The sequence below is a fragment of the Phymastichus coffea genome, unplaced genomic scaffold (genome assembly GCF_024137745.1).
Source record: "Phymastichus coffea isolate CEN01 unplaced genomic scaffold, Cenicafe_Pcof_1.1 PCOF00028, whole genome shotgun sequence".
Classification (NCBI taxonomy): domain Eukaryota; kingdom Metazoa; phylum Arthropoda; class Insecta; order Hymenoptera; family Eulophidae; genus Phymastichus; species Phymastichus coffea.
The window spans coordinates 2,202,361-2,215,287 of NW_026706839.1; the positions used below are offsets into that span (position 1 = coordinate 2,202,361).

Consider the following 12,927-nt stretch of genomic DNA (forward strand, 5'->3'; position numbering starts at 1 on the left):
GACCCTCGGTAACACGGCAACTTCGTCGTATCTACATAAACGCACGCCTACGCCGTCGACGATGAGATTGCTTGCGCTTATGATTGTAACACACCATTGTCCCCTTTGTAAAACAAACACTTGACTTCTTCCGAGTCGAGTTTGACGCTCGTGAAATTCAATATCAACGGAGCCGATTGTCCTGCGCGTTTGCAGGGATCATCATTTCACTCTCGGATTTTTTGCTGTTGTTTCATTGCTAATCTACAATTTCGCTATCGTTGTAATACTTGTATGCTGAACTTAAGGTACATATGAAACTTTGGTGAGTGTTTCGATTTATTCGTGTGTTTGCATTTTTCTAGTTTAGATTTGTAGTTGTAATGTATCTTGAAAATAAATAAGCAAGAAATAATAATATAAAGCATGGTCATTTGGAAAGATTAAACGGATGAAACTCAGATAATATTTATGTAGTGATAGCAATCAGAAGTCCCTATAATATTATATTAACTGATTTATTTACGTTAATCTCAATAGTGGTGTTAAAATTGTTTGCATTAAGTAAAAGTTGGTATTTGGTTTTCTTGTATTTTAAGTTACCCATACGTCTACAATAGTTATTAACAACAAAATAAAAAAATAAAAAACACTTATTGATCCACGTGTACGACAATGAATGAGACACGTAAAATTGGACATCTGTGAATCAATTTCTAAAAGTTCTTTTGAAAAAAAAATTTCCATTACTCAGAAAATATTAAGAAGCCTTCGAAAACCTTTCATCTGAAGTAGCGTCAGACCAAAAAGAGAGAAACTTATCTATAGAGAGACTATGATCACATCAAAAGATATACAGTACCTTGAAAACCATTTTATTTATGTACTTGACTTGATTATAGTCTGCGTGTTTTTCTAAATGACGCTTTTATATTTTGAAATGGCTAATTTTCCTGAAAGATCAACTAAAGCTACATTAAATAGAGAAATTATGATGATGTTACTAGAAGTTTCTCTCGGAGTTTTTTAGCAATTACCGAAAATGGGAGTTTTAATTAAGAGCGACGCGACTCGTTAACACGCCAACTACTCTAGGACGGAAAAAGCGGGGCGCGTGAACATGAATCGTGGCTAATTAGGTAAGCTTTTTTACGTTTTTCGTTATTTGTCGTTGCAAGCTCCCGCGAACGAGAAAGCTCTATCTCGGATTTTGCGAGATGTCAAGGGAAACTTTTACTCGCGAATGAATCGCCGAGGCATCGTCCATTGTGTGCCGGTAGCCACTTTATAGCCTGCTCGGTCCACGGCAATGGATGCGCCAAAATATCGCACGAAAAAAGAAAGAGAAAAAAGGGAGAGAGAGAGAAGAGGTAAAGGATAAATCCTCGTCTGTTTACTTTGTGCCTGTCCTTTTTGCTCCTTTCTTCTTCTGCTCTGTTTGCTTTTGTGAATGCACGCCTGTCTTGCCAAATCGCTCAACCTGGAAAAAATTCTTTCCCGTCGAGACGTAACGCGCGACACGTGAAGATATCCAGCATTAGCAAGTTACCTTTTTGTACTTCTTCTTTTCTCTCTTTCGGGTCCTGAGTTTAATTACGGGATTTATCTCGTCGAGGCGTACGACAATACTGGCGCTTCTCTGCACGGCGCAAGATAGAAGGATCGGTAGAGAAAAAGAGAGACTGGAGGACGGTAATGAGGCATGGAAGGCGTTTTACTGTCACTTTGTCGCAATTAAGTATTTAAGTGAATGGCCTATTATCTGCTCTTATAAAAAAACGTATATTTCGAAATACCAATGCTTTAGGTAAACTTGTGCAAATGGTCGTCAACAATTGACAATGAAAATGACGGAGAGTAACTTTGTTTAGAAATGTACTGGGAAGTTTTATAACGAACTTCAAGGGGCCGTTGGAAAGATTATGTCCGTCTGTTTGTTACATTCGTTGTGCAGCGTGTTTAAAATACCATTGCACAAACTAACTACTGTTTGAACATTTATCCGCTACGATTAACCGAGTTTTCAATGTAACCGATTTTCACTGTACTTACAAGTGATTAGGCAAAGGTAATTGTTATTTCAGGTATTAGCAATTTGTAATACGTACAATTAATTTTGTTTTCAATGAAATAGTTTTCTAATATTTTTATTTGAGAAAATATCTTTATTGTTTTAAAAAGCCATTAATGTAAAAACGGTGTAAAGATAATTTATCATAAATTTGAAATTTTTAATAAGGTTTGGGGACGTGCAAAGATCGTCCGTACCCAACGTGATCTAGAATATATATAAGTAAAATCAAATTGTAATTGATATTACAAGGCTAAGGTGTTCACGCTTGAAGTTGAGGAGAAGGAAAATGCTAGAGTGATCTCCGTGAACTAATTTATTTAAAAATTCCCAACGTTTCGGAAAAATTAATTTTCCATTTTCAAGGGCTGCAATTTTTACAAGTGTTTAAAAGGTAGTATACAAAAAATTGTTTACGAAGCGCAAGAAGTACAAAAAACATACCTAGATAAATAAATAGAACACTATTCCATCACAGTCAAATTACAGTACAGAGCAATGCTACTCTGTTTGTCACAGGCGAAATTTACAAACGTATAAAAGTTTTGCAACATTTTCCTTAAAAAGAATTGTTTATGTGTAGCGAGTAAAATTGTTCCACTTGTAGTTCGTAAAAGCAAATGTTGAAACCAAAGAAAGCCAGTCAAAACAGAGCAGCGGTGGGGAGTGATGAGTGTGTATATGTATGTGATGGACACATAAACATGACACTCACTGACAAACCGCTACATACTTTTAATAAACCTCTTGTAACTCGATTTCAAATACAACGTATCATCTATGCGGTTTAAAGTATGAGAATGTGAATAGATTTGTAACATTTCTGATATGCGAGTTTTTTCAACACTATTACGTTCAATATCTAAAACATTTACTTTATTGAAATCTATTTCGTGACCAGTTTTTTTGACATGCATATAGAGAGCGGATCTCTCTGATGTGTTTTTTACGTCATTTTTATGTTCAGATATTCGCAGTTTTAATTTTCTCTCTGTCATTCCAATATAAATACTATTGCACTGTTTGCAATTAATTTTGTAAACTAAGTTGCTTTTTTCTTTATCCTCTAAACAGTCTTTGCCTAATGTGATAATTAAGTCTAGTTTATGACAAGTTTTGTTGATAATTTGTACATTGTGTCTTTTAACGATTTTTTTCTGTTTTTCTGTGAGATTCTTTATATAAGGCAAAACTAGCTTCGGAGTGTCAACTATTGATCTTTTTTTATTTTTACGAGATTGTTCAATGACATCTCTGTTTTTATAAAATTCTAGTCTTTTTTTCACTTGTAAATCGATTAATTCTTCCGGATAATTATTGTTTAATAAATAGTTTTTGATAGTAGCTAAGTTTGACTCATGGAATTTTGTATCTGATAGTAGGATAGCTTTATCGGTTAAGCAGGAAATAATTTGCATTTTTATGGACTTTGAGTGGTGAGAAAAATAATTTAAGTATCTATCAGATGCACATGGTTTTTTATACCAGTTGATTGTTATTGAGCCATCCAATTCTCTCTCAAGTTTTAAATCCAAAAAGGAGATTGATCTATTATTTTCTCTTTCAATTGTAAATTGTAAATTTTTGTTGAAATTATTAAAAACGTTCAAAGCACTGTTTATAGTATGTTTTTCAATTATAATGAGTATGTCATCGACATATCTTTGGTATAAAAAAATCGAATTTTTTAACTTCTCTAAGGCTGTAGTTTCTAAAGCCTCCATGGTGAGTTCTGCAAGCCAAGGACTAGTGCAAAACCCCATGGGGGCACCTTTTATTTGTTTGTAAAATTTGCCATTGAACTGAAGATATGTTTCATCTAAAATTAATTTAATACCTTCTAGAAATTCAACTTTTGAGAGAGGAATGTGATTCTTAATGTAATTCAATTTTTTTGAGATGACTTGTAACATCAAGTCTTTTGGTAAATTTGAAAATAATGATACGACGTCAAAAGACACAATTTCAAAATTATCTGGAACGGTGAGATCTTTAAGTTTTTTCCTTAATTCTGTACTATTTAATATGCATGCTTTAGGTTTTAACCGACAGAGGTTCAACAAACCAGTTATCCATTTGTCGAACTGGTAAGTGGGACTGTTGACGGCTGACACAATGATCCGGACGGGGTAACTTTGTTTGTGTACCTTAATTAGAGCGTAGGCTCGTGGAATATTACTGGTGTTAACATACTTCTTAGTTACTTTAACTGGAACATGATCAAAAACATGGTGTTTCTCCCAATCAACAACTAATTTTGTCATCTTCTTTTGTAACTGTGGGAGTGGGGATTTGTGTAATTTTAAGTATGATTCGCTATCGTTTAGTAAAGATTCTACTTTTTCGATGTATTCGTTACGGTCAATTATCACTGATTTGTTGCCTTTATCTGCACGTGTGACTAGTAGGTCTTTATTTTTCTTTAAGAACCATTTGGTTTTTTCTAAATTATTTTTAATTATCTTGTCTTCGAAAGTCATGTTGTTTCTTTTTGTTTTAAGAGTATGTAAAATGTCATCTCGAAGTTTTTCGTTCACGTCATTGTATTTCAGAAATAATTCTGTGTCTTTAATAAATTGAAATTTAGTTTTTTTATCCAAGTCACTGACAAAATTAAATTTTTCTCCCAAACCAATTGTTTCTTTTACGAATGAAGGTATTTCTTTACTTGTTAAACAAATGACATTGTTCTTTTGTGAAAAAACAGTATGTGTGGAATTTTTTGCTAGGTTGCGATGTGCACCGGATTTTGAGATGCGTAAATTTGAAAATTGTAATTTTTTCCGTAGTAAAACTTGCAGTTTCTTATCATGCGATAATTTTTTCTTTGTGTTGTGAAATTTTAAAAAGGAGTCTAAATAAGAGTCCAAAGCTGATTTTATCATATTATTTGTCTCAACACATACCTTTGAAAGGAGTTCAAGCACTTTTTTGCCTAAATAATTAATATGGATATTTAAATATTTAAATCTTTAAATCTTTAAGCATTGCTCTGTACTGTAATTTGACTGTGATGGAATAGTGTTCTATTTATTTATCTAGGTATGTTTTTTGTACTTTTTGCGCTTCGTAAACAATTTTTTGTATACTACCTTTTAAACACTTGTAAAAATTGCAGCCCTTGAAAATGGAAAATTAATTTTTCCGAAACGTTGGGAATTTTTAAATAAATTAGTTCACGGAGATCACTCTAGCATTTTCCTTCTCTTCTTCTGATCTAGAATATGCCTGAAGGAGATTCGTCTCACTGTCTGTCTCGACTAGAAAATCTGCGGAGATATATTTTACGTACGTTATCCTTTCGACTCGACATTTGCGTTTCTAATCTTCTATTAGGCTAAAAAATATGCAGCCCTCAACTGCAATAGTATCGGAAAATAGTACAAAAATGAAAGTGAAAATATTTTCAAAAGACAATCATGTAAAAAAATATTCATCTTTCGTCTTCTCACGTAATCCATTGAAATAATAAACTTTAACTAACTATCTCTCCATGATTCCTTCAACAAAAAAGACGGAAAAGATTAGCGGTGCAGTACAGCGTTCCGAAGTTAAGAAAAAACACTTCCTTAACAGTGTATCATGCTTTAAATCTCATGTGCCATCAATCAGCCACAACGAAAACAGAAGGAAGATAAAAACGAGGACACCAAGTTTAGAGAATGGTCGCGCCGTGAACACGTTGCCGCGTGGTAGTTTAATAAAAAAGAATCTTCGTAGCGATTTGTCTTTCAGCAAAGACATTAGCGTGCAGCCACAAGTGCAGAACTGGGGGAACTCCAATTAGGCGTAGGGCGTTAATTCGTTACACACGCTCTCTTTATTCCCCCACCCCCTCTTTCTCTCTTTCTCAGCAAAATTTGAATTAAGTCTAATGGTCGTTTTAATAATGATTTCGGTAATTGGTCGCGGGCGCATGCCGGCGAGAGAGTTCGCATACTCGCCTCAGGCATTTTGCACAACCACTAAAGTAGAAATCCTTTCACCTCTCGGCCAGCAAACGTGTACAGACACACACACCCACACACCCACACCCACACACACACACACACACACACACACACACACACACACACACACATAACCTAATTTTTTTGCACTCGTTTTGTGCTCTCGTTATAGCAGCAACGGCAACGGCGCCGTGGCCTATTGTTTCGCGGGATTTGCGGATTCTGTCTCGCGACTTCCTTTTGTCCGGACGTCATCCTTCCGTCGCGGAAGTTTTTTCTTACCCCTCCCTCCGTCACAGAGGATTTTGCAGATGAAGCCTGAGTGAATTGTGACTCAGATTAAAAGCTTGGCTCGTGATTTCTGAACGAGTAATTCCATCGTTTGTCATTTTGAAAAATCTCACAAGATTGATTATTACAGCTGAGTAGTGATTCAACAGATTAATATAAAACCAAGAATGTAGGTCGGATCAGCAAATTAGAAGAACATAATCTAGTATTAATTACCCTGTGATTAATTGTGAGAACTGCTAGTAACACATTATCCAACGAAATAAAAAAAAATCTAAACCGCATAACGTTCAATGAATTCATCTGATAATCTGAAATCACCCGCTGCGCTGACATCATTTGTGAGCCGCAGTTGAAAGATTAACGAGTACTCGAGATTTTCCAAAATAAAGTCTGAACAGTCATGTTGATTTCGGCTTTTAAAATAAAAAGTTTTTTCTCGGTGCCTGAAATAAATAGAAAGTCCCACGCCATAATCCACAGTACACCTACAGATATCTACATCGGCAGCTCTTTCTCGTGCTCGAATTTTCCGCGGCCAAGGAGAAGAAAAAAAGAGGGAGAGCGAGAGAGAGAAAGAGAAGTCGACTGCTTAATTTAGCGGTGGCACGATCCGCTCTGCGGCAGCAAAAGGACATGGCGTGGGAAACGATATGGATCTGTTTCTCTCTCTCTCTCTTATCAACCCGACTCCATCGCGTATATAGAGCAGCGGGTGGCTTGACTTTTCTAATTGAACCGAACGCCTATTTCGTACATTACTTATTAGAATTCTAATTTTTTCGTTTTGGAAAAGTTACAAGTATCCATATGAAATAGAAATGAAAAGGTTAAAAAATGGTTTCGACGGGTGATTCAATGGTACGGGGACCACAAGAAATGACGTGGAATTGGTGACATGGCGGTTGTGTGTGTGTGTGTGTGTGTGTGTGTGTGACGACGGAATAATTTAAGAAGTACTTTAAAATTTAGTACATCGAATTTATCAATTCAGACATAAGCGGAAAGTACAAATTTGCAGTATGCAGAGGCTCCCAATAAATTGATGCTAACTGCCCTGGTCACTAAGAGTCTCATTTTCGGTTTCACTCTCACTCGAACTCTTTTTCCTTTCTTATGACTTTTCTCGATGTCCAGTCCTAAACTCGCCAATCATACATGCTCCGTTCCTTTTTTAAATAGAAAACTACATCTGGTTATGCGTAAACTCGCAAACTCTTGATCCTTTTGCCCCGCCTATTCTTTGCAATAGCGATCCACAATAAAAAAAAATAGAACGGTAACTCTTACAAATAGGTCTACTGCGTGTTAGATTTTGAAATATGACACCCGTATGTCTGCGGGAACTGACTGCAGTACATAACTACATTTTTCCTGCAATGGCAGTTCTTTTGTAGATACTCCCTCGGTATATCGATAGGGAAAGAGACTATCATGAGAATCGGTTTTATGGGCGCATCGTATACGCTATACGCGCGCCGTTTCCCAATAACAGACATGGAAGATGAAAAATGACTATACGCGCAGCCAAGATCAGTTGTACACAGTACACATGCGCGCGCGCGTTGTGCAGTAATTTCGCGTTTACGAGTAATGAAAGAAAGTTTAATAATGAATAATACAGGCCGGCAATTCATTGGAATTTCACATGCGAATGCAAGCATTGCTACAACATTCACTGAAGAACGGTGTTATAACGCGGCTATGACGTTTTAACGCTTACGTGGCGCGTAAATCGAAAGTAGTTCCTATGAGTTAACGTAATAAAAAAGAGCGATATCCAAACAAAGCTTAGCGCACATCGGCACAACACCTATAAGCTAAATCTCAATAAAGCGCTTTAGCGGGCAGAGCAAGGGGCCTTTATGAAATAGCCTCGAGCTTGCTTTATAACAAAGACGGCTCGGGATAGATATATACGCCATAGGAGGGATTACATGTCAAGGATCTAGTCGTTAAGCCCGGTTTTATGAAATTTCGTGGCCAACCTGCGCTGATAGACTGTATTGTGTGTGTGTGTGTGTGTGTGTGTGTGCGCGCGCGCGCGCGAGCTCTTTGATGGAATGCTAATCGCTACAACCCGCCAATTGCCTTGTGAAAATTTCTGCCAGATTATTTTATACGACGAGACTGTACACGAGAAGCGCATTCGACTGGGCTGTTTACTACCGTAAAAGCGTTGCTTCGTAGAGCAAAGGTCAAGGCTGACTTTTGAATGTCAGAAAACGATAATTGGTGAATGTACGTGGATCCGAATGCGAAGCTCGGGTGCAGCCCTTGAATCGGACATATACACTGCAAGCGAAGTTCAATGAGGCGACGCAAGAGCGAGTGGGCCGATACAGTGTCAATAATAGAGAGCAAGCCTTAACACCGTAGGCCTGGGCTGCAACCGAGGTTTGGAGTACTGAGCACTTAACGCCAAATCCCCACTGCACATGCACGAACCTACTGCATTAAAGGATTTGAGGGGCAATGTACACTTGATATCCCTCTCATCCCTGCCACTATAGTCGAGAGTTCGTCCTGATCCGCGGCGCGCTCCATCCACGACGCAGCCAACTCTGCTGATTCACGGGTCTACTCGCGGGCCTCCGACAGTTACGAGCTCGCTTACGGCGCGCCCAAACGGATTCTCGATAGCGCTCCATCTGGCCTTTTTTTTTGATGCCGCTCGTTGAAGGCTATTGGCAAGGTGATGCGCGATTGGTTTACCCGCTATTGCGCACGGCCTTCTCGGGTCATTTGCGAGCAAAGGATGCAATTCAAATTTACGTTGCTTTGCCGAGGGATTAATGGCACAATATCTTCTCGACGAATTTATAGAAAGTTTCCTTTCATTTGAATTTCGTTTTCATAATACGAAATTACGCATGCACGGTCATTACAATTAAGGATAATACGGGATCGGAATGACGGCCGCGGGGAAAAAAAGCACGCGATAAAACTCATTATCCGTCCCGGAATCCAGCGAGTAAACTCCGCAGACTGAAAATTATCGAGGCGTACGTCGGATAATAAACATGGCAGCTAGCCTAGCATAATGAGAATATCAACGCAGGAATAGGAATGGAACGTGCAATTTTTCCGCTATTTTCGTATGAAAACAAACGGCATAACTTTGCCGCTTTTGATCAGAGCATTGTCAAATTTAGCGCTTGCAATCTCAGCGGACCGCATCGCGTGCGAACAATAAGCCGCTTACAAAAGTTGCTAGAGAGAGAAAGAGCTGTGTGTACGTACAGACAGGCCAGAAATTTCACTCTGGAATTTCGCCTCTTTCCTTGCCGTCATCATCCCTTTTCCCAATTAGCCAACGAAAGGGTAGGGGCAGATAAATGGGCTGTGTGTCGGCTGGAATTGCCGGGGCAAAACTATTAAGGAGAGCGAACGAACGGAAAATTTGCGCGAGCTCGGGAAATTGAGCAGCTCGTTAAAAGTCCCGTATCTAGCTTTCCAACCGGGCTTAACTGATTTCTATAGCGCTGCTCGGATTTTCGGCACAGCACTTAAAACCCCATTCAATTTAACCGTTGATTGATCCTGGCTTCTCACTCTTTTTCATTTCGTTCTCGGTGTCGCTTTGAATGACAACGCGTGTATACCCCCGCAGCAAACAATTCTGCGCAAAGAATGTCAGGATTCTTGAAAATTTCGGTCAAATTCCGGCTAGCGATGTATACCCAGTTTGACCCGGGGATAGCACAGAAACGTCGCGCTGATTCCGGAGCAAAATTTTTAACGACATTCTATACCAACTATCTCGCGGTTGCACGACAGAACGTGAGATCGATTAGTATTTGAGAGGCAAGGACGAAATGTCAGGGATTGTGAGAGTTTAAGGTTTATCGGGAAACGTTTAAGTTCTGTTACGTAAGTTGTCAAAGTACGAAACTCGGAGAGGGAAAGAGTGGGTGAAAAGAAAAGAAAGAAATCAATCGGCAACCGTTTTTCTTTTTCCACGAAGTTTCAATGCAACGCTGACGAGATAGCTGCGGTTATTACACGTGCGACGATATACATAGTACACTTGTGGCGGCGCTTTCCTTCTATCCCTAGCTCTCTCTCTCTCTCTCTCTCTCTCTCTCTCTCTCTCGCGTGCGCGTGTGTGATCGCGTCGATTGATTCAAGATGTAAACAGAGCCAATTGACTTGCGCGTGCCGCAACGCCGGTTCCGACTGTTGAAAATTCAATTGGATCTAACGCACACGTCTTTCCTGGTCGAGCAAGCTGCAATCACCTCTAACGCAAATGTAATTTGAACACGAACCTTCAACGGTCATTGTTTCACGGTTACGAAGGGATTCACTGACGATCGCGTTCGCTCAGGACGCAGTTTCACAATGACTCTGTTGTCGTTAGGCAATTCACTCAACCGCGCGGGCTGCGTACTAAAAGTAACACTACTTTTAGTACGGAAGGCTCTCTTTTTTCCCTCCTAATGCTCCAACGAAATTGGTTTATCACTCTTATATCTGCAACGCTTGGAAATGCTCTACGTTACTGTTCTCCTTTGCGGTTTTCAATTGCAATTATATAATTGCCTTAAATAGAAACCTTATATTTTATTCATGCGCGCGGCGTTTCAAGTTCCATCCAGTCGGAAGATTGTAGTAGAATGAGAAAGAAAAAAAAATTAATAATTGCATTAGGTATCAAGTGAAATTACTTTCATGAAGTCGTGGCACGGATTTCGCGTTTTATTTTATTTTATTATCATTTATTTTTGTAATCCGTTAAAAAAATAACGTTACTCAAAATTATACTAGCAGCTGAAATTCAAAATTTTAAAGTTGACTGAAACCGTGCCATCAAAACTTTATCATTTTTTTATCAACGAATAGTACGGCAGCCCAAATAGAAGTTTTAAATAAATTTTAAAAAATTGTGAACTTGGTTGTATCATTCGAACCTATTGTTAGCCCTTTTGAATCTCAAATCTACTATGAATGCATAATACTTGAATGTTTTGATTGTCGTATTTTATCATTAAATGTAATAAAATAAAAAAAACAAAAAAAACTCACCGTCAGCTAAAACACGACCGCTCCAGCCTGATATTGTAGTAAGAAAACCCGTAAAGTGTCCCACTAGCGTGTAAAAACAATTGCACTGCAAAGCGTGTGCCTATTCCCTCGCACGCAGGCGTATGCCTATATATATATATACATATATATATGTGTATCTATCTCTCGTCTCGTCGCACGGCGAGAGCGTCTGATATATATCCGCGCACGAGTTGGCGGCGCGCGATGTTCTGAGCTCCAAAGTCTCGCGACTGGGCGAGTTGTTTGGCGTTGCTGCTCCGTTCGCTCGTTACCTCTCTCTCTCTCTTTCTCTCTCTCTCTCTTTCTCTCTCTCTCTCTGTCTGTCTCTCTCTCTCTCTCTCTCTCTCTCTTGTAATATTCGACAGTCACTCTGAACCTCCACCACCACGGCCCTTTTCCCGGCGTGCGCGCTTACAGCTAACCTTCCTTTGTTACTGCTTGAAGGCTTAGAATCCCCTTCTCCTCTCCCAGTGCCTTCGTTAATTATAATCTATACGTTCTCGCGTGCAACGCTAATGACAATCGTTTAATATAATTTTGGGTGCTAACGATCGCACAATTGACCGTCGCATTGGCTTGCCGAACTATTCTCATTTCACTGTGCACTCTTATTCGACAACGTTACTCGGGATTTGAGGCTTTAAGGATTAGGTTGAGGATTTGTATTTTGATACTGATAATAATTGATCGCATGCCGCTGGGGGCGCAGATTGTAGCGCTCGAAGCAGTCGGATTCTCCGGTCAACTGCGATATAGGATATGGCCCACGGGTTAGCTCAGCCTGCGGAAGCTCAGGTAATGTATCCTCGAAGTATTTAGAAGGGCCAACAGAATCTTGAGCGCAATTTGTTTTGGAAGCGTAACGTAACGACGAGGCTATGACGCCGCTCGAAAAAATAATTAGTTGCTTTCGACATCGTTCGCAAGCGTAAATTTAACGAAAGCATGGCAGAAGATCGCGCTTAGAAGCGTAACGAAGACACAGCGTTGAGCACAGCGAATTAATTAATCCGAAGTGAGGGCAGAGCCAGGTGAGCCGGGTTATTCGTCGAGGCGTGCGCGCGACGCGGGCGTCCTTGCGAACTTTCGGTTTTGCTAGCGCCGAGGGAGCCCCCCCACGTGCGCGTGTACGCCGCGCTTAATATTCAAATCTGTCCGAGCTGCTCGGACGCGGGACCTCGGGACGGGCCGTTCGCAGAAGTACGCGAAACCACGTCGAAGCCGTTAAATTGTACCGGGGTGCATCCAGGCGCGTATAAACCGCCAGCGCCCTCGAGGGACGAGCGTAATCGTCGTCGCAAATCCATTGGCGCGCCCGGAAAATTTCGTGCATGCGCCGGTAATGCCTTACCCTTGCGCCGAACATTAGACGATGAAATATCGCGCGTGAATTCCCTCGGCGGCGCGTGCGACTATGTTTTTGGAATAAACAGCGAGGCTCGAGCGCCCAACAACGTAAACACCCGGGCATCGGCCGGTAACGTGAAATGCTCTATTATGAGGGAGTTATCGTCTATCTGGTTTTATAACGGCGGCGCTATTAATCTGCAAATTACCAGCATTATTGTCAACGATCCATCAGGACGC

At 39.8% G+C, this 12,927-nt stretch overlaps 1 protein-coding gene across 2 annotated transcripts in view; it reads right to left on the bottom strand.

Moving 5' to 3' along the window:
* LOC131675783 (glucose dehydrogenase [FAD, quinone]) overlaps positions 1 to 11,868 on the bottom strand; it is a 31,773-nt gene extending 19,905 nt beyond the window's left edge. Inside the window, exon 1 of one of the 2 annotated variants that reach the window (XM_058954927.1) lies at positions 11,763 to 11,868. The gene's annotated coding sequence lies outside the window, so the exon portion shown is untranslated. Of the gene's footprint in view, positions 1 to 11,319; positions 11,624 to 11,762 lie in introns of those variants that run through there. The other variant, XM_058954926.1, reaches the window with a different exon arrangement.
* Between the last annotated feature and the right edge of the window lie 1,059 nt (positions 11,869 to 12,927).